At 42.3% G+C, this 18,926-nt stretch overlaps 1 protein-coding gene across 22 annotated transcripts in view; it reads right to left on the minus strand.

Annotated features, from left to right (window-relative positions):
* The window catches only part of LOC123514644 (leucine-rich repeats and immunoglobulin-like domains protein 1), a 486,618-nt gene that overhangs the window by 293,592 nt on the left and 174,100 nt on the right, over nucleotides 1–18,926 (minus strand). For 15 of the 22 annotated variants that reach the window (XM_045272648.1, XM_045272649.1, XM_045272647.1 and 12 more), the window contains exon 1: nucleotides 12,072–12,225. The exons of the other annotated variants lie outside the window; for them this stretch is intronic. The gene's annotated coding sequence lies outside the window, so the exon portion shown is untranslated. Of the gene's footprint in view, nucleotides 1–12,071; nucleotides 12,226–18,926 lie in introns of those variants that run through there. 22 annotated transcript variants of the gene reach the window in all.

An 18,926-nucleotide genomic window follows, 5' to 3' on the forward strand; every position in this document is an offset into this window, starting at 1 on the left:
ACACACACACACACACACACACACACACACAGAGAGAGAGAGAGAGAGACAGGAAACAAATACATTCACACATACATACATACATACATACATACATACATACATACATACACATAAACAGACAGAAACACAGGCAGACACTTTAACACCCTATTTAAAGACATTTGGCGCAGACTTTTGACTAACTCTACTAATCTTTTAGGGGACTGGTAATCAAGTGGGCCTTTATTTGTTATATTTCTTGTTGCCCTTGGCCAGATTTCCCTCTTCCATAAAAAAGAATAGGCCTGTGTTTGTCCCCCCCATCCATCCACTCACCCACCTACCCCTTCTCTCTATATCTCCCTCTACCCCACCCAATCACACACTTCTCGAGACTTACAGTAATAAAGGCCTATGCTCTCGAAATCTCTATCCCTGAAGTGCGTGCGTGCGTGTGAGTCTGTGTTCTGTGTGTGTGTGAGTCTGCCTGTGTGTGTGTGTGTGTGTATAGAAAAAAAGTTGGAATGATTTAAACGTAATGAAAAACAATTAGAAATGTACCAAAACATAACACACACACACACACACACACACACACACACACACACACACACACACACACACATGGGACATCAAAAGAAGAGGAAAACTTTAAAAGGGAGAAAAAAAAACTGTGATTCGAGAGATAAAAGCCAGGAGGAGGAGGAGGAGGAGGAGGAGGAGGAGGAGGAGGAGGAGGAGGAGGAGGAGGAGGAGGAGGAGAGGAGGAGGAGGAGGAAGGAGAAGGAGAAGAAGAAAAGAAAAGAAAAGAAAAAGAAGAAGAAGAAGAAAAAAAAAAGAACAGGAAAGGAAAAACGAGAAAAAAACAAGAACAAGAAAGAAAACGGGAATAAAAAAACAAAAGAAGGAGGAAGTAAAAGAAGAATGAAGGGGAAGAAGAAGAAAGAAGATCAGTCGAGCTTGAAAATAAACAAATCCGTAAGAGAGAGAGAGAGAGAGAGAGAGAGAGAGAGAGAGAGAGAGAGAGAGAGAGAAAATGTAATAAAAAAAACAGTAATAAGTTTTAAATACACACAATCGTTTAGCAGGTGAGCAGCAGGTAAAGGTGAGGTCAAGCAGGGAATTAACCACCGTGTCCTTAGAGACGAGTATAGCAGTGCAGGGCTACCAGACATTCACCCTTATGGACAACGTGGCGTAGCTCTGTCCTGACCCCCACCCCGCCCTGTCACAAGGTTGTTATTAGGAGCAAACAAGCATCAAAGAGAAATAGGTAATTGCGTTGTTATAATGTGTTTCTCTCTCTCTCTCTCTCTCTCTCTCTCTCTCTCTCTCTAATAGTTCTGGGAGGTTATAGCAGTCGTACTATAAATAATCACCAGTCTCTCTCTCTCTCTCTCTCTCTCTCTCTCTCTCTCTCTCTCTCTCTCTCTCTCTCTCTCTCTCTTCCACGTGACCTATTCAATTTTCGTTCCTTCTTTCACTCCTCATATCTTCCTTTTCCAAATCTCCAAGTTTTAAATCCCACTTTCATATCTACCACCTCCCTTCATCTCTTCCCTTCTCTTCCCTTCCCTTCACTGATTATGCACGATGGCCCACTCCACACCCGTCCCTTCCCTGCCTCCCCTCCATCCAGCCCTTCTGCCTCCTTCCCGAACCCTTTCTTCCTCCCGCCCTACTCCGCCCTGTTTTAAAATGTCTAATTTCAATAACTAATGGTCTCTGGCGACGCGGGGAACCTCTGAAAATACTAGCGGGGGTTCTGTTGGCTGCGAAGGGGGAAGAGGAGGGGAAGAGGGGAAGAAGGGAGGGGGGAGGATTGGTGCTGGAAAGGGAAGGTATAGTGTTGACTTTCAGTAAGGATAGAGAGGGGAAAGGAGAAGGGGAAGAGGAAGGGGAAGTGAGGGTTTTTCTGGGGAACAAGAGGGGAAGAGGGATTGGGGAAGAGGGAGGAGTGGTGCTGGGAAAGGGGAGGGTATAGAGTTGATTTCGAGTAAGGATAGAGAGGAATGGTGAAGTGAAGGGGAAGTGAGGGAGTTCTGCTGGCTGGCACTGGGAATAGAAGGGGAAAAGGGAAAGGGGAAGAGGGAAGAGGGAGGGGCTAGGAAAGGGGAAGCTATAGAGCGAACGGGGAAAGTGGACGTGAGGGGTTTCTTCTGGCTGCCATTGGGAATAAGAGGGGAAGAGGGAATGAGAAAAGGGGAGAAGTGGCGTTGGGAAAGGGGAACGTCTAGAGTTGACTTCGAGTAAGGATAGAGAGGGGAAAGGAGAAGGAAAAGAAAGGGGATGGTGGTGGTGGTGGTGGTGGTGGTGGTGGTGGTATGTGTTCATGTCCTTAAATACTTGTGGTTCTGATTTTTCATTTTAATATAATCTCAAAAAACCTCAGGGATGATGAGTTATGATTCTACTTGATTTCATTTCTTTCTTCTTTTTTTACTGTTGATGATGCGTGTTCCGTTATTCTTATTAGGGTGGTCATGAAAACACTCTCACTCTCAGTCGCTCTTGTGTGCTAACCGTCCAGTCTCAGTCGTTCTTGTGTGCTAATTGTCCAGTCTCATTCGTTCTTGTGTGCTAATTGTCCAGTCTCATTCGTTCTTGTGTGCTAATTCTCATGAAGTCTTGTGTGGTGAAGGAAAAATGACTGGCTTCACTATTTACCTACAGATACTCGAGGCTCTTGTGTACCTTTTTGTTCTGTGTACCTCGTCTTGTGTACCTCTGTCTTGTGTACCTTTGTCTTGTGTACCTCTGTCTTGTATACCTTATTTTCTTGAGTACCTTACCTTGTGTACCTTATTTTCTTGTGTACCTCCTTCTTCTAACCAGTTCAGTACCGTGACGCGTTTCCATATTCATTCTGCTTACTATTTGGTGACTTTAGACAGCTTCAGAAACTCATGTAAGGGGATTAGAATACTGAAGACTCTGGCCATTAATCTTCTGACCACCATAGACCCTTCCTAATGTCAATAAAATCGTCTAATCACACCCAGAACTCATGGTAAAAATGCGTCCCAGTACTGAAGGGGTTAAGCTGCGATTGCCTCCTGTGTGCTAATAAAGGGTAGCCAACCAGGTGAGTCAACCAGGTGAGTTTTGAGAATTACATTAACTTCTGCTGCATACGTAAAATATGAGAGAGAGAGAGAGAGAGAGAGAGAGAGAGAGAGAGAGAGAGAGAGAGAGAGAGAGAGAGAGAGAGAGAGACACAGACAAGCAAGTTAATAAACAGACGACGAGAGCACTGTGAAATATTACTTGCATGGATATACAGAGAGAGAGAGAGAGAGAGAGAGAGAGAGAGAGAGAGAGAGAGAGAGAGAGAGAGAGAGAGAGAGAGAGAGAGAGAGAGAGAGAGAGAGAGAGAGAGAGAGAGAGAGAGAGAATAAAGACACAGACAAGCAAGTTAATAAACAGACGACGAGAGCACTGTGAAATATTACTTGCATGGATATACAGAGAGAGAGAGAGAGAGAGAGAGAGAGAGAGAGAGAGAGAGAGAGACAGACACAGACAAGCAAGTTAATAAACAGACGACGAGAGCACTGTGAAATATTACTTGCATGGATATACAGAGAGAGAGAGAGAGAGAGAGAGAGAGAGAGAGAGAAGATATATATATCTGGGTTTAAAAACGGAAGGGTGGAAATGAAAGGTAGGATTACGTAGTTAAATATAGAAATTAATGAGAATTCGACCCTTTAAAAATAGCTTGGCGAGGAGAGGCGAGGCGAGGCGGGGGAGACCGACGGGAGTGAGTGTGTGACCAGCCTGAGTTCCCTATTGAGTATCGCTTTGCTCTCTCACTATGACTATTTTCTAAGGCCACAGAGATAATTAGCGGGGTTTCCAAGAGTGTTTCTCCAATTTATAATGTAGAAATCTTGTCACTTTGTCTCTAGAACCGTAAAAACACCTTAAAAACGCTCTTCTCTCTCACATAGATTATTTTCCAAGGCCGCAGAGATGATTAGCGGGGTTTTCAAGAATGTTTCTTTATTTAATAATATAGAAATTTTGTCACTCTGTCTTAATAACAGTAAAACACCTTAAAATGGCTCTTCTCTCTCACCACGACTATTATCCAAGGTCACAAAGATGATTAGCGGGATTTTCAAGTGTGTTTCTCCAGTTAGTAATGTAGAAATCTTGTCACTCTGTCTTTTCAATCTTGTCACTCTGGCTCTAGAACCGTAAAAACACATGAAAAACAACGGCTATTTTCCGAAGCCAGAGAGAGATGATTAGCTGGGTTTTCCAGAATGTCATTTTGTCTCTATAACAGTAAAAACACCTTAAAATGGCTTAACTCTCTCACCACGACTATTTTCCAAGGCCACAGAGATGATTAGCATGGTTTTCAGTAGTGTTTCTCATGTTAATATTGTTGAAATCTTGTCACTCTGGCTCTGGAACCATAGTAACATCTTAAAAAACTCGTGTAAATTTAAATAAAGCATTTTGAAATGGTAGAGGTGAAGCACAGAAATGTTTGAGAATACGAGTCTGAAGCACCGGGCTATTCTATCACGGGAGTTCATGTACAGTCACGATCTTGTAAACTGCCTCCTCCCCCCCTCTCTCCCTCTCTCTCTCTCTCTCTCTCTCTCTCTCTCTCTCTCTCTCTCTCTCTCTCTCGTGTCTAATATCTTCCTTCAGTCTTACGTCGTCTGCTCTCCTATCCTTCACCTCTCCGGTTCTGCGAGGTGACGGAAAGTGCATCGCTGGTCTTACCCCCTTCAATACTGGGACAAATTTTTACCTTGAGATTTGTGTACGATCAGGCCATTTTATTGACATTTCGAAGGGTCGATAGCGGTAAGATTAGTGACCACAGTCTTCACTCTATCAATCCCCCACATAAGTTTCTGAAGCTGTATAAAATCACCAAATAGTAACCAGAATGAATATGGAAACGTATCATGGTACTAAAGGGGTTAAGAGGAAAACTGGCAAAGGGCAACAAAAGCAACTAAGCAAAAATATAAGAACACTGACATGCCAGTCCCCGAACAGGATCGAGAAAGTTAAATAAAAAGAATGGGATACATGTCTTGAAATCTCCCTTTTCAGAGAGTTTAGGTTATAGGGAGATGGAAATAAAGAAGCAGGCAGGGAGTTCCGGAGATGAAACAGTTAAATAACGGAAAAGAATATGGCAGGAGAACAATCTTTTAGCAGGGATAGTACCAGGATGCGTTTTCATATTCATTCTGATTACTATTTGGCGATTTTATAAAGCTTCAGAAACTTATGTGGGGATTAAAAATAGTGAAGACTCTGGCCAACAAAATCATCTAATCATACCCCAAATCCCGTGACAAAAAAAAAATGCACCCCAGTACTTAAAGGGTTAAAAGGAGGTGAGTAAAGAACAAGCAAACACGTCTCACAGTGACTAGCATTTTTCTTTATGCTAGAGAGGAAGCTGACCAAGGGCAACAAAATATATGAAAAAAAAGAATCCCACTTGAATGCCAGTTCACTTAAGGATCAATTAGAGTTAGCCAAAAGTCTGGAACAAATGAAGAAAGAAATGAAGGAAGGACTGTACCAAATACTTAAGACTTAAATATATAAACCTTAAACTAAAATAAATACAAAAACTACAAAAATAAGCTGGCTGGGATTTCAGTTTAGTACAATTACAAAGGAAAAAAAAGTTAGTGCCTCCCAAAGGTAAACAACAGCCTTGGTCAGGTGAGTGGTGGGTGACAGGTCGCTGATGAACACATGAAGTAGGAGTGGCACAGGTTTTACTGCAGTTAAAACCAAAAACTGCACAATTACACTTCCTGGGATTTCAATATATTATAATCACAAAAGAAAAAGAGTTACAACCACCCCATGGGAGGACAACAGCCTTCGTCAGGTGAGTGGTGACATGAACTAGAAGCGTCACAGACTCTACTGCTGTTAAAATAAAAAAAATAAATAAAACCACAAAATTAAACCACTTGTGATTTAAATATACTACAATTATAAAGTTAAAGAGTTACTGCCGCCCATTTGTCCCTGTCCTTTTGGCTAATTCTATCGGCTCTGCAAGTACACTGGCGACTGACTGGGCCTCTTTTATCTTTATGTTTTTTGCTACCCTTGTCAAGTCCTTCTTTCTTACATAGAAACACACACACAGAACATCAATTTTTTTTAATTTATTTGGTATTCTGTAGTTATCGAGGCATTTCCTACCCAATTTTTGACTGACGCTTTTTCACTTTTTAGAGAGCCAGTACTCAAGTGGGCCTTTTTTTAATCTTTTCTTTGTTTTGCCCTTGGCCGGCCTTCTTCCCTATATATAAAAAAAAAACTAAATATGAATAATGCTCGAGTGTTTTTTTTCTATTTTTTTTTTTCTTTTGGAATTACGTTTACTAGTTGTGTTTTTAGAAATGAAGCGGAGGAAACATTATAATCTGAAGAAGAGAGAGAAAGATCAGTGTCCTTAGTGCCTTCGTCAGGTGAGTGGTGACATGAGGAAAGGGGACCCACATGTTCTACTGCAGCCACGGAGGATAATGAAGTGATATGATGTGAGTGGGCTGTAGTAATTAATGGTGGTGATGACAACAGCAGAGCAACAGTAAAAATAACAAAGACTTAATTAAACCAGAGATATATTTTTTTTATTTCAGTCATTTATTTGTGTATTTATTCATTTGTTTATTGCTGCGTCTGTCTGTCTGTCTGTCTGTCTGTCTGTTTGTTTATCTGTTTGTCTGTTCATATATTTATTTTATCTATGTCTATTTATCTATTTGTCTGTCTGTCTGTCTCCCTATCTACTTTTCTATCTATCTATTAATTTATCTATCTGACTATTTACTAACCTACTTACCTACCAACCCACTATATAGCTCTCTATATCTCTATCTATCTATCTATCTATCTATTTATCTAACTATCTATCTACTTATCTATCTTTTTATCTATCTACCTATCTATCTTTTTATCTATCTACCTATCTATCTTTTTATCTATCTACCTATCTATCTTTTTATCTATCTACCTATCTATCTTTTTCTATCTATCTATCTATCTATCTATCCAGAGACAAAAGCAGAAATTACAGAAAACTGAACTCATTTTCCTTCCTTTTTATATTTCATTCTATTTTTTTTAAAGCAGCGCCTGATAATAATTATGCAGATGAAAGAAAAGTTAATTAGATCCATCTGGCATTATTATTTCTTTCTTCCTTTGACACAATAGTGAAATTATTACTTCTGTTCAGTAGCAAAGAGATTCATGGGGGCAGTGGTTATATGACAGAGTGTAGTAGTAGTGGTAGTGGTGGTAGTGGTAGTAATGCTGATGGTGGTAGTGGTGGTGGTGGTAATGTTGTTGTTGTTGTTGCAGTAGTAGTAGTAGTAGTAGTAGTAGTAGTAGTAGTAGTAGTAGTAGTAGTAGTAGTAGTAGTAGTAGTAGTGGTGGTGGTGGTGGTGGTGGTGGTAGTAGTAGTAGTAGTAGTAGTAGTAGTAGTAGTAGTAGTAGTAGTAGTAGTAGTAGTAGTAGTAATAAGGATACGAATAATAATAATAATAATAATAATAATAATAATAATAATAATAATAATAATAATAATAATAATAACAATATTAATAATAACACAAGTAACAATAACAGTAATACTAATTTGAAATGTGTAATGATGAAATGAGAACAACAACACACGCGTCATAGTCTCCCATTAAGAGCTACAGAAAAAGCAAGATCAGACTCAGAATCACAATTATGAGACACATCTGCATCACGCACGCCTCCATTAGTTATAATCACAAACCTTTACTTAAAAATCACAATAGTAAGACAAATATGAAAAATAAAAGGTTATGATAGAATAGTAAAAGAAAAAGGGAAAATCAACATGTGTATGATTATAGAGCAAAAATCAAAGGTTTGTCGTCACAGTGAAAAAAGAAAGAAAAATGTGAAATAACATGTATAAAATATGGGTGTGTGTCCTTTACTTAAAATCACACTAGTATTTTTACCCCTTCAGTACCATAACACGTTCACAAACCTCTAATTAACACCATCTTAGTACTTTTTAACTCCTTCAGTACCATGACACGTTCACAAACCTCTAACTAAAACCATCCTAGTACTTTTTAACGCCTCCAGTAAAATGACACGTTTCCATATTCATTTTATTTACTATTTGCCGATTGAAATAGTGAAGACTCTGCCTTATAACCTTCAGACCTCCATAGACCCAGTAATGAAGGGTTTAAGGATGCTTTGCTAATACATAAGCAGTACCAACCGCAGAAACACTCTTACGAACCCGGCTAATCATCTTTGTGTCCTTTTAAAAATAGTCGTGGTGAGAGAGCAAAGCGTTTCAAAATACTGACCCTTGAAACGACATTCTCAAACCCTCCGACATCTGATCCCTGCTACGTTTTTTGCCCTTTCAGTACTGGGATACATTTTTACGTTGAGATTTGTGTACGATAAGACCATTTTATTGACACTAGGAAGGGTCTATGAAGGTTAGAAGATTAATGGCTACAGTCTTCACGAATTCAATCCTCCACATAAGTTTCTGAAGCTGTATAAAATCAGCAAATAGTAAGCAGAATGAATGTGGAAACGCGTCATGGTACTAAAGGGTTTAAGGCTACAGCAGGAGTCACTAACAGTTACAGACTACGAAATATTTACCCCTATGGTCTTGGGAAAGTACTCGTAATGGAAGAACAACAACATTTCACGAGAGTGGTCGAGGTTTTAAGCTTGTCTGTGTTAATTACTGTAAGTACATAATGAACTCTTTATCTAGGTTATGCAGCTGTGGTCAACCCGACGCCGATGACGAAACACACACACTACATACCCTATCCTCCCCTCTTTTTTTTCCCCCTTCTTAACACTACACAGCCTCTTCTCCTCCCCTCACCCTATATATCCTTTCCCCGTGCTCTCCTCACCCTACACATACACTCTCCTCCCCTCTTTTAACTCTACATAGCCTTTCTTCCCCTCTCATTATCCTATATATTCTTTCTCACCCTCTTAATCCTACATAGCCTCTCCTCCCCTCTTTTAAGCCTATACACCCTCACCTCTCCTCCCTTCACCCTCAACCTCCACATAACCTCTCCTCCCCTTTCTTAACACTACATAACCTCTCCTCCTCACCCTAAACATTAACACTACATAACCTCTCCTCCTCACCCTAAACAATCTCTCTTCTTCTCTTCTCACCCTATACAGCCTCTTCTCCCCTCACCTCACCTCACCCTACACAGCCCTCCCCGTCCTCCCGTCACCCAACATACTCTCTTCCCTCTTCTCCTCACCCTACACAACTTCTGCTCCTTCCCCTCACCTTACACAATCTCTCTCCTCCCCTCACTCTCACCCTCACTCTTTCTTCTTCTCTCTTAGCCTCCCATACCCTCTCCTCCACTCTCCTTCCCTCCCCTCACTCTACACAACCTCTCCTTCCCTCCCCTCACCCTGTACAACCTCTCCTCCCTCTCTTACCACTACACAGTCTGTCCTCCACTCCTCCCCTTTCCCTACACAGCTTTTCCTCCTCCTCTCCTTCCCTTCCCTCACCCTCTCCTACCCTATCTTCCCCATGGCACACTTGGCAACTCCTCAAGACACTGATTCCCAGACCGCAATAACCTCAAATGAGCGTCCTTCACGAAGATCAACTTGGTGCTTATGGTGGTAATATGATGCGAGGATCTGTTTTGCTTTATATGTGATATGTTTGTAGTGTTTGTTGTCGTTGTGGTGGTGGTGGTGGTGAGTTGTTGTTTTTTTTGTTGGTGTTGTCTACTTTTTTTTTTAAATGTAAGAGGGAACACCGGTCAATGGCATAAAAAATAAGTTGAAAAAATAAAAAGCCCTACTGAGGTGCCGGTTCCTATTGAAGTTATATAGAAATACACTCCTAAGGGAACTCCGAAGGTGGTATGGGAGTCTTTTTATTGATTTATTTTTGTCAGTTCTAAATTTTGCATGAAGAAATGTATGTGTGGATAAGTAAACATATATATATATTTTTTTTTTTGCGAGCGTGGTGTTGATATGAGAGTGTATGTAACTGGAGTGATGTGTTGTGAGGTTGATGTGCCAAGTGTGGTATACGAGTCTTCTTTATTTTGCGGTAGTGAAGATGTTAATGTTTGTACGTGGCGTCAGTGTGTCCAAATTGGCTTGTATTCTCAAATACTTCTGCGCTTCACTCACCTCCACTACTTCAAAAGGCTTTATTTCAATATATACGAGTTTTTTTTAAAGGAGTTTTTACAGTTCTTAGAGGCAGATTGTCGAGATTTCTACACTATAAAATGGAAAAACACTCTTCAAAACTTCGCTAATCATCCCTGTGGCCCTTGAAAATAGTCGTGGTGAGAGAGCAAAGCGTTTCTGAATAGCGGCCAAGTCTTCTTAACTGGGAATAATAGCTGAAGTCCGTTTTCTTTTACACCTGCAGCGTTTTTACTCATCACTGCAACTTTCAACAGACTATTAGGTAAGTTTCGGTGATTTTCAAGGGTGTGTACATAGCTATAGCTTAATGAGTACTCCCCGCGATCAGTGAGGAGAACTGCAGAGGATGGGAATGAAGGCAAGGACAGACAGAAACAATTGGACACTCGTTACTCGTTCATGGCGCCAATAACAGACTCGAGAGAAAAACAGCAGAAGGAAAAATAAAGAGGAGAAACAGCCTTATGAAACAGACTAACCATCCCTGTGACCTTTAACTCTTTCAGTACCATGAGATCTTTCCCATATTCATTCTGCTCGCTATTCGGTGACTTTATACAGCTTCAGAAACTCATGTGGGGGATTCAAATAGTGAAGACTGTGGCCATTAATCTTCTGACCATAGAGTCTTTCTAGTGTAAATAAAATGGTCTAATCGTACACAAACCTCAAGGTAAAAATAGGTCCCAGTACTGAAGCGGTCAAATAAAATCAGCAGAATGAGATAGCGAGTTAAAACAAGACTGAATCATAAACACTGGCCTAGCTGAACTGAACTGACTATTTGGTTATTTTATACAGCTTCAGAAACTCACGTAGGGGATTCAAATAGTGAAGACTGTGGCCATTAAACTTCTGACCTCCATAGACCTTTTCCAGTAAAAATAAAATGGTCTAATCGTACACAAATCTCAAGGTAAAAATGCGTCACTGTATTGAAAGGATTAAGGAGAATTTTTTTTTTATCTTACTTATTCCTGTATTTATTCAATTTTTTTTCTATCGTGATTGAAAAATAATTAAACGTGTTGGAAAATCAATGAAAAAAAAAAAAAGCAAATACGTAGAAGAGATGAGTTCACTTAGGCCACAAAACGGAAGTGATCAATTTACTAAGGACATTCACAGCGTAGGGCACAATATCTGACGTCCACTGCTCCTAATTACCTGTTCGTGCACATAAGTTCTTCTCTTCTCTGGACCACCTCAGCTGGCTCCTAATCTCTTCAGTAGCAGGGCAAGTTTTTATATTCATTCCCGTTACTGTTTGGTGATTTTATACAGCTTCAAAAACTTATATGGGGGATTAGAATAGTAAAGACTCTAGCCGTTAATCTTTTGACGTCCATAAACCCTTCCTAATGCAAATAAAATCGTCTATTCCCACACAAAAATAAAGGTAAAAGTTCGTCTCAGTATTCAAGAGGTAAAGAATTACCGATACACGATAGAAGTTTACGAGAAAGAGTTATCTCGTGTCGTGTTGTGTCGTGCCGTGTTGTTGTGCAGGTGAGCGTCAGAGTTGAGCCTCACACGCACCTACAGTGGCCGCAGCGTGAAAGGCAAGGAGGATTCTGGGAAATGTGCGAGGTGGTGAGGCGAAGAGGAGAGAGGCGAGGCGGGGCAGGGTAGGCATGGAAGGGGGCGCGTCAACACGCAGGCCATGATTGGTGATGTGGAAAACCGTTCATCTCCGTCGCTCACCGTCACTTGCCTCCTGCCTGCCTTGGTGCGTCAAACCTCGAGGCTGTGTGTGTGTGTGTGTGTGTGTGTGTGTGTGTGTGTGTGTGTGTGTGTGTGTGTGTGTGTGTGCGTCGCTGACCTACACGTGCACACCGCCTCACCTGGGGCACTGGGGCAGGAGGGCGGGGCACGAAGACGACGGTGAAGTTGAAGTCACTCGCGTTGTGGACAAGACCGCACAACACCCGACAAATGGTTTGGGGGCACTGAGGCGCGGGCAGCTGGTCTGGGTAGCGGCGGCAGCGGAGGCGATGAACCACTGGCAAGTCCCTGGTACTGCTTACGTCACCACCTCCTTCCCTCCCCCATTAACTCCTACCCACCCTGAGCCCTCCCTTCCTCTGCCAGCCCAACCTTGAAGCAATGACGCCCTGTCCCTCATCACTCACCCTTATCACACGCGCCCCGCATTTCCACCCCGAGCTCTTTCCCTCAGGAGTTCCCGCCACCTTAGATCACCTACAACATGCCCACCTGTCCCTGGGAGCGAAGTGGTGCCCTGGGCCATCACCTGTCACCCTTGCACACGCTGACATTCCTTCCCCTTCCGATCCCGTCATCTTACATGCAGCATAAAGTTACACAGTTGGGGGGGACAGGGAGAGGAGAGGGGAAGAGAGTCATTGTGTCGATTATAGCCAGTGTGAGGAGGGAGCAGGGGTGGGGGACGGGATGTGGAGGAGGGGGGAGGAGGAGGAGGAGCAGGTGGAGTGAAAGAAGGGAGGCTAGATGGGAAGGTTTCAAGAAGGGAGGAGCGAGGGTGTGTCGACAGGCAAGGGAGCACATAGTAAAGGCTCTATCTGGGAGTAATCTGATGCCCAAAGTCGTGACTCATGAATTAGTGGGCCTGAGAAACGTGTAGGCCGCGGGAGGACCAGGGATTGGATGACCAGTGTATCTCTCCCCTTCCTCCCTCCCTCTCTCTCCCTCCCTCCCTCCCTCCCTCTCTCCCTCTCCCTTCCTCGCTTCTTCTCTCCCTCCCTCGCTCCCATCCTTCCTCACTACGAGACTAATAACATGTAGCTTCCAATTTCTCTCTCTCTCTCTCTCTCTCTCTCTCTCTCTCTCTCTCTCTCTCTCTCTCTCTCTCTTTCAAACTAATAAATAACTGTTATGCAAATTAGACCAATCATCCAATTAAGTGACGATCGTCCTGCCTGTGATCGTGACACCGCCGCGCACCGCCACCCCGTGACACGCCGCCAACTAAGACGCAGTTCCCCTACTCGTCTCCTGTAACACTGTACACACAAACAGACGGATACAAGCTCTCCTCTCCTCTCTCTCTCTCTCTCTCTCTCTCTCTCTCTCTCTCTCTCTCTCTCCTTCACTCGCCTACCGTAACACGTACACACAAAGAGACAAGCTCTCTCTCTCTCTCTCTCTCTCTCTCTCTCTCTCTCTCTCTCTCTCTCTCTCTCTCTCTCTCTCTCTCTCACACACACACACACACACACACACACCGAATGAGATGAAAAGACGAATATTTTACTGACCACACTAATTTTACACACTATAAATAAACTATAACCTCAAAACTATTTATATCACAACTCCAGCACGTATTACACACACACACACACACACACACACACACACACACACACACACACACACACACACACACACACACCGTCCAGACAAGACAAGCCCCTCTGTTCCCCTTTGAGTCCATTTAATGCCATAAGCCGTAAAAAGAAACTTCCCTGTAAGCAGCAAACTTGGGCCCAGAACTTGCACATATAGGCGAGCAGCGGCTTATATTGAGAAAGTAAGCAAACTCGGGCGTTATCAAAGGTCAACACGGGTAAAAACTTTCCTTTTTACTCTTTTATAACTCTACTTAGTCTTATTAAATGCATAAACTTAAGCTTGGACGGGGAAATATGCCTCGTGTATGGAGATGTTTCTTTAATAAGGTTGTGGTAAGGCCGCCCCGAGATACGCCGAGCATTTCTTAACGTGACTGTGTAGAGGAGGGAGATACTAGGAGACTGTGGAGCTGGGAGTGTGGAGCTGGGAGAGTGTGGAGCTGGGAGAGTGTGGAGCTGGGAGACTGGAGCTGGGAGAGTGTGGAGCTGGGAGAGTGTGGAGCTGGGAGACTGGAGCTGGGAGAGTGTGGAGCTGGGAGAGTGTGGAGCTGGAAGAGTGTGGAGCTGGGAGAGTGTGGAGCTGGGAGACTGGAGCTGGGAGAGTGTGGAGCTGGGAGAGTGTGGAGCTGGGAGAGTGTGGAACAGGAAAAGGCATGAACAGAGAGGCTGAGACAGAGAGAGACTGAGACATGGAGGAACTCATACGGGGAGACACTGAGCGGAAAATGAGACAGGGAAGAGGAAAGATAAGAACAAAGAGGCTGGGGAATATAGAGACAGAGACAAAGAGGAACTAAAACAGGGAGTAGTGAGCTAAAACAGAGACAGAGGCGAGGAAAGGGAAGGGAGAAGTAGGAAGAGATAGGCTGATTAAAAGAGACTGAGACAAGGAGGAACTAAAACAGCGAGGTAATGAGCTAAAACAGACACAGAGGCGAGGAAAAGGGATAGGGAGAAGATATGGTAGGAAGGAAATAAGGGATTGAGGCAAAACTGAGACAAAGGAGAGGAAAAAAGAGTGAGGTAAGGCAGGAAAGTATCAGGGAAGAAAGAGATTCGCGCCTAGAGAGAAAAGCTGTAGCAGGGAAGGGCTGGTGTAGTAAGAAACAAAGGATGAAACTCGAAAGGTGTGACAGGGAGAGGCAGATTAGTAAATGAAAAAGAAAAGAAAAGGATAAAGCAAGGATGGCCAGGGACAGGGAAGAGCAGGGAGAGACTGGAGTAAGGATGGGGTAGGATAAAGAAGGGGGATGAAATAAGAAGGGCCGCGGGTAGGAAGGTCCACACCCAGCCACGCCCCACGCCCACAGCTGCAGTCTAGTAGCGATGTTTGTGTTGCAGAGCGCAGTGCTTAAGCGAGGAGGAGCAGCGGTTGGGAGGGACGGGTAAATAATATCATAAATTAGGATAATGTTGAGGCTCAGGGCAGCACGTGAGTGGACGGCGCGAGGAGGGTGCCGTGGCGCTGGGGTTTGCTCTTGTCACACCCTCCTCCTCCTCTCCCCTTCTTCCTGCTGGCGACGATCGTACTCCGTGAATGCAAACTGTGTGCATAAACGAGAGAGCGTAAAGGGTAAAGACAGTCCACTTCTGCAACTTTAACATGGAGAATATAAAGCCATTCCATCAGTGAAGTTTAGTCCATATGAGACTTCTCCATCTTGAGTCTTCATTTGAAACGCTTTCTTTCTTAATTCCTTCAGTACTCGGACGCATTTTTGCCATGAGTTTTGGGTACGATTTTACTTACATTAGGAAGGGTCTATGGAGGTCAGAAGATTAATGGCCGGAGTCTTCACTATTCTAATCCTCCGTGAATGCAAACTGTGTACATAAACGAGAGTCCACTTGTGCAACTTTAACATGGGAAGAATAAAGCCATTCCATTAGTGAAAATTAGTCCATATGAGACTTCTCCATCTTGAGTCTTTCCTTGAAACGCTTTCCTTCCTAACTCCTTCAATACTGGGACGCATTTTTACCATGAGTTTGGGGTACGTTTTTACATTAGGAAGGGTCTATGGATGTCAGAAGATTAATGGCCGGAGTCTTCACTATTCTAATCCACATATAAATATCTGAAGTTGTATAAAATCACCTTATAGTAAGCAAAATGAATAAGAAAACGCGTCATGGCATGCTGAAGTGGTTAAAGACTATTTTTAAAGACCACAGAGATTATTACTCTTGTTTTCCTCTGCATTATCCCACTTATGGTATAGAATCTTCACTAAACTACTGCTAGAGTCACCAAACCTCCTAAGTCTGTATTTCTATACGATTTGTTCTCTTATTATGACTACCAAATACCATAAAGTGAATCACTAATGTTTTCCTGTCTTTTTCCCAACCATCGATACATAATCTTAACCAAACCACTCCTAGAATCAAGAAAAACAACCCATTTTAAAACCTTCAATACTGGGACACATTATTACCTTGAGTTTGTGTACGATTAGACCATTTTATTGACATTAGGAAGGGTCTATGGAGATCAGAAAATTAATAGCCATAGTCTTCATTACTTCATTCCCCCACTAAAAAATCTGAAGCTGTATAAAACCACCAAATAATAAGCAGAATGAACAGGAAAACGCGTCATGGTCCTTAAGGGATTAAAACCTGTGCTGTGAAGGAAATCAAGCACAGGAACACACAACAACACAAAAGAAATTCGCAGCCTTTCCTTTGTATTGGCAGGGGACGTTGCTCGATGAACCGAAGGATAACCGAGCGATAGTGAAGCCAGGCACGTCCTCAGGCTTCACGAGTGAGCGTAGGAATGCCTTGGTTGTCTCGTATATTCCAGGGATACACCAAGGTAGGTACAGCTCCGGTTAAAAGTCTGTGAACGCACCGCAATCTTTTCTCCGCTATCTTTCCAGTTCCCCTCCGATCCTTTGCTACATAGAACGGTCCCCACCCCCTTGCAAACCCTGGCTGGCTGACTGGCTGGCTCGTTGGCGACTTATTGGCTGGCTGGCTGATTGGCTACTGGTGCTGGGTGGCTAGCTAACTGACGAATAGTACTGGCGACTGGTGCTAGCTGATGATTGATGCTGGTGACTGGTGTTGGATGGCGAATGGTGCTGTGTGGTTGGCTCGCTGACGACTAGTGCTGGCGACTGGTGGCTGGCTGGCTGGCTGGCTGGTTGGTAACTGGTGACTGGTGCTAGCTGGCGATTGGTGCTTGTTAATGACTGGTGCTGGCTGGCTGGTTGGCTGACTGGTGGCTAGTGATTGGTGCTTTGTGGTTGGGTGGCTTGTTGGCGACTAGTTCAGGCTAGCGATTGGTTCTTTTATTATCCTTTCTAGCCAATGCAATGTTAAGAGTTGGCTGAGGATCAACAAAAGGTGTCTCAGAGTAATTTAACCCTTCAGTCCCATGACGTTTCTGTTTACTATTTCATGATTTTATACAGTTTCAAAGATTTAAAAGAGTAAAAACTAGCCATTAATCTTCTGATCTCCATAGACATTTCCTATTGTAAAAAGTAAATCGTCCAGTCGTACCCAAACTTATGGTAAAATTGTGTCTCAGTACTGAAGGGGTTAACGGGGTGGGAGGAGGAGAGATTGAGAGTAACACACAGCACAGTTGGAAATGAGTTTTTTATGTCAAGAATGAACTCACTTTCCATTTTTCTTCTTTTCTTTTCTTCGTGAGTCTGGGTAAGAGAATAAAAATTGGTGGAAAAGAATAAGAAAAAGGGAAAAAGATAAAGAAACGCTCATTGCACCGAAAACAAACATAAAACAAACAGGAAATGAATAAAGGTAAAAAATAGAAAGAAAAAAAAAGGTTACTTAATTTCACGACAGATTTTTCCCTTTTAAAATCGCGAATGAACGCAATCCAAGGCTATGAAAATAAGAAAAAGATATAAAATAAAGAATAAAGACACCATGATACACTGACCCCCTCCACCGCAAAAAAAAAAATTTCAAATAAAAAAACATACTTAATTTCACGACATTCCCTCGCTTTTAAAATCACGAATGAACGCAATCCAGGGCTATGAAAAATAAGAAAAGGATAGAATAAAGAATAAAATGCACTTTGATACACTGTCCCTCCTAAGAAAAAACGGAAAAAGAACAAAAATAAAAAAGTCAGTTAATTTATTAGTTTTACAGATGTCTTCATACTCCTTTTTAGAAACAGTTTGACTCATAAAAAGAACAAAAATTTTAAAAAGCTAGTTAATCTATTAGTTATATACAGTTTGACTCAGAAAAGAAGGAAAAACAAAGCATGAACGGGTAAAGAAAGGTCTGTGTTCCGGAGTTTACTAGTAAAGAAAGATGAGAGAGCGTTTAAAGTACTGTGTGTGTGACTCTGCCATGTTCAGAAACGCTTCCTCTCTCTCACCGCGACCATTTTCCAAGACCACAGAGACGATCAGCCGAGTTCTAAAGAGTATTTGTCCTGTTGATAATGCAGCAAACTTGTTAACATGTCACTAGAATCATAGAAACACCCTTTAAAACAAGACCCCTTTTGTAAATAGACCACGGAGAGATTCTAAAGTTCTAAAGAGTATTTGTCCTGTTGATAATGCAGAAAATTTGTTAACATGTCACTAGAATCACATAAACACCCTTAAAAACCCGTGTCACTTCATCTATACCCCCTTTGAAAATAGACCACAGAAACGATTAGCCGAATTCTAAAGAGTATTTGTCGTGTTGATAACGCAGAAAACTTGTTAACATGTCACTAGAATCACAGAAACACCCTTAAAAACACGTGTCACTTAAACTAAAGCCCTTTGAAAATAGTGAGGGTGTTGCTGTGAGGCGTGGAAGTGTTTCAGAATATGGACTTTGCATTAGTGAGGAGTGAGCGAAACAGTGTGTGGAATCTCTCGAACGTTCACGGCAAGTCTGTACCCACCGCCCACTGAAGCAACAGGTGTGAGAATATGTAAAAAAGTTTGATTCTCTTTTACTTCTTTTTTTTTTCGCTCAGCCGCAATAGACGCTCCCTTCACCTTCACTGCTACACAATCCAACCAATCACCAATACCCTTGTGGACTCTTGTTTGTGTGTGTGTGTGTGTGTGTGTGTGTGTGTGTGTGTGTGTGTGTGTGTGTGTGTGTGTGTGTGTGTGTGTGTGTGTGTGTGTGTTTTCGTTTCTTAAAGAGTTTTGCGACTGAGAAAAAGGATAACTAACCTATTCTCTCACCTTATTTATCCATTCTATTGATTTTTTTTCATTTATTCATTTATTTTCCTTTTAATATTTTTTCCTGATTTCTTTAATAATTGTGTAGCTTAAAAGAAAACAAAATCAAGTTCATGTTACCTTCCTTTTCTTTCAGTGTGCCCTTACAAATCATTCATTGTGTTGTATAGTCCCT

Source organism: Portunus trituberculatus, chromosome 38 (assembly GCF_017591435.1).
Source record: "Portunus trituberculatus isolate SZX2019 chromosome 38, ASM1759143v1, whole genome shotgun sequence".
NCBI lineage: Eukaryota > Metazoa > Arthropoda > Malacostraca > Decapoda > Portunidae > Portunus > Portunus trituberculatus.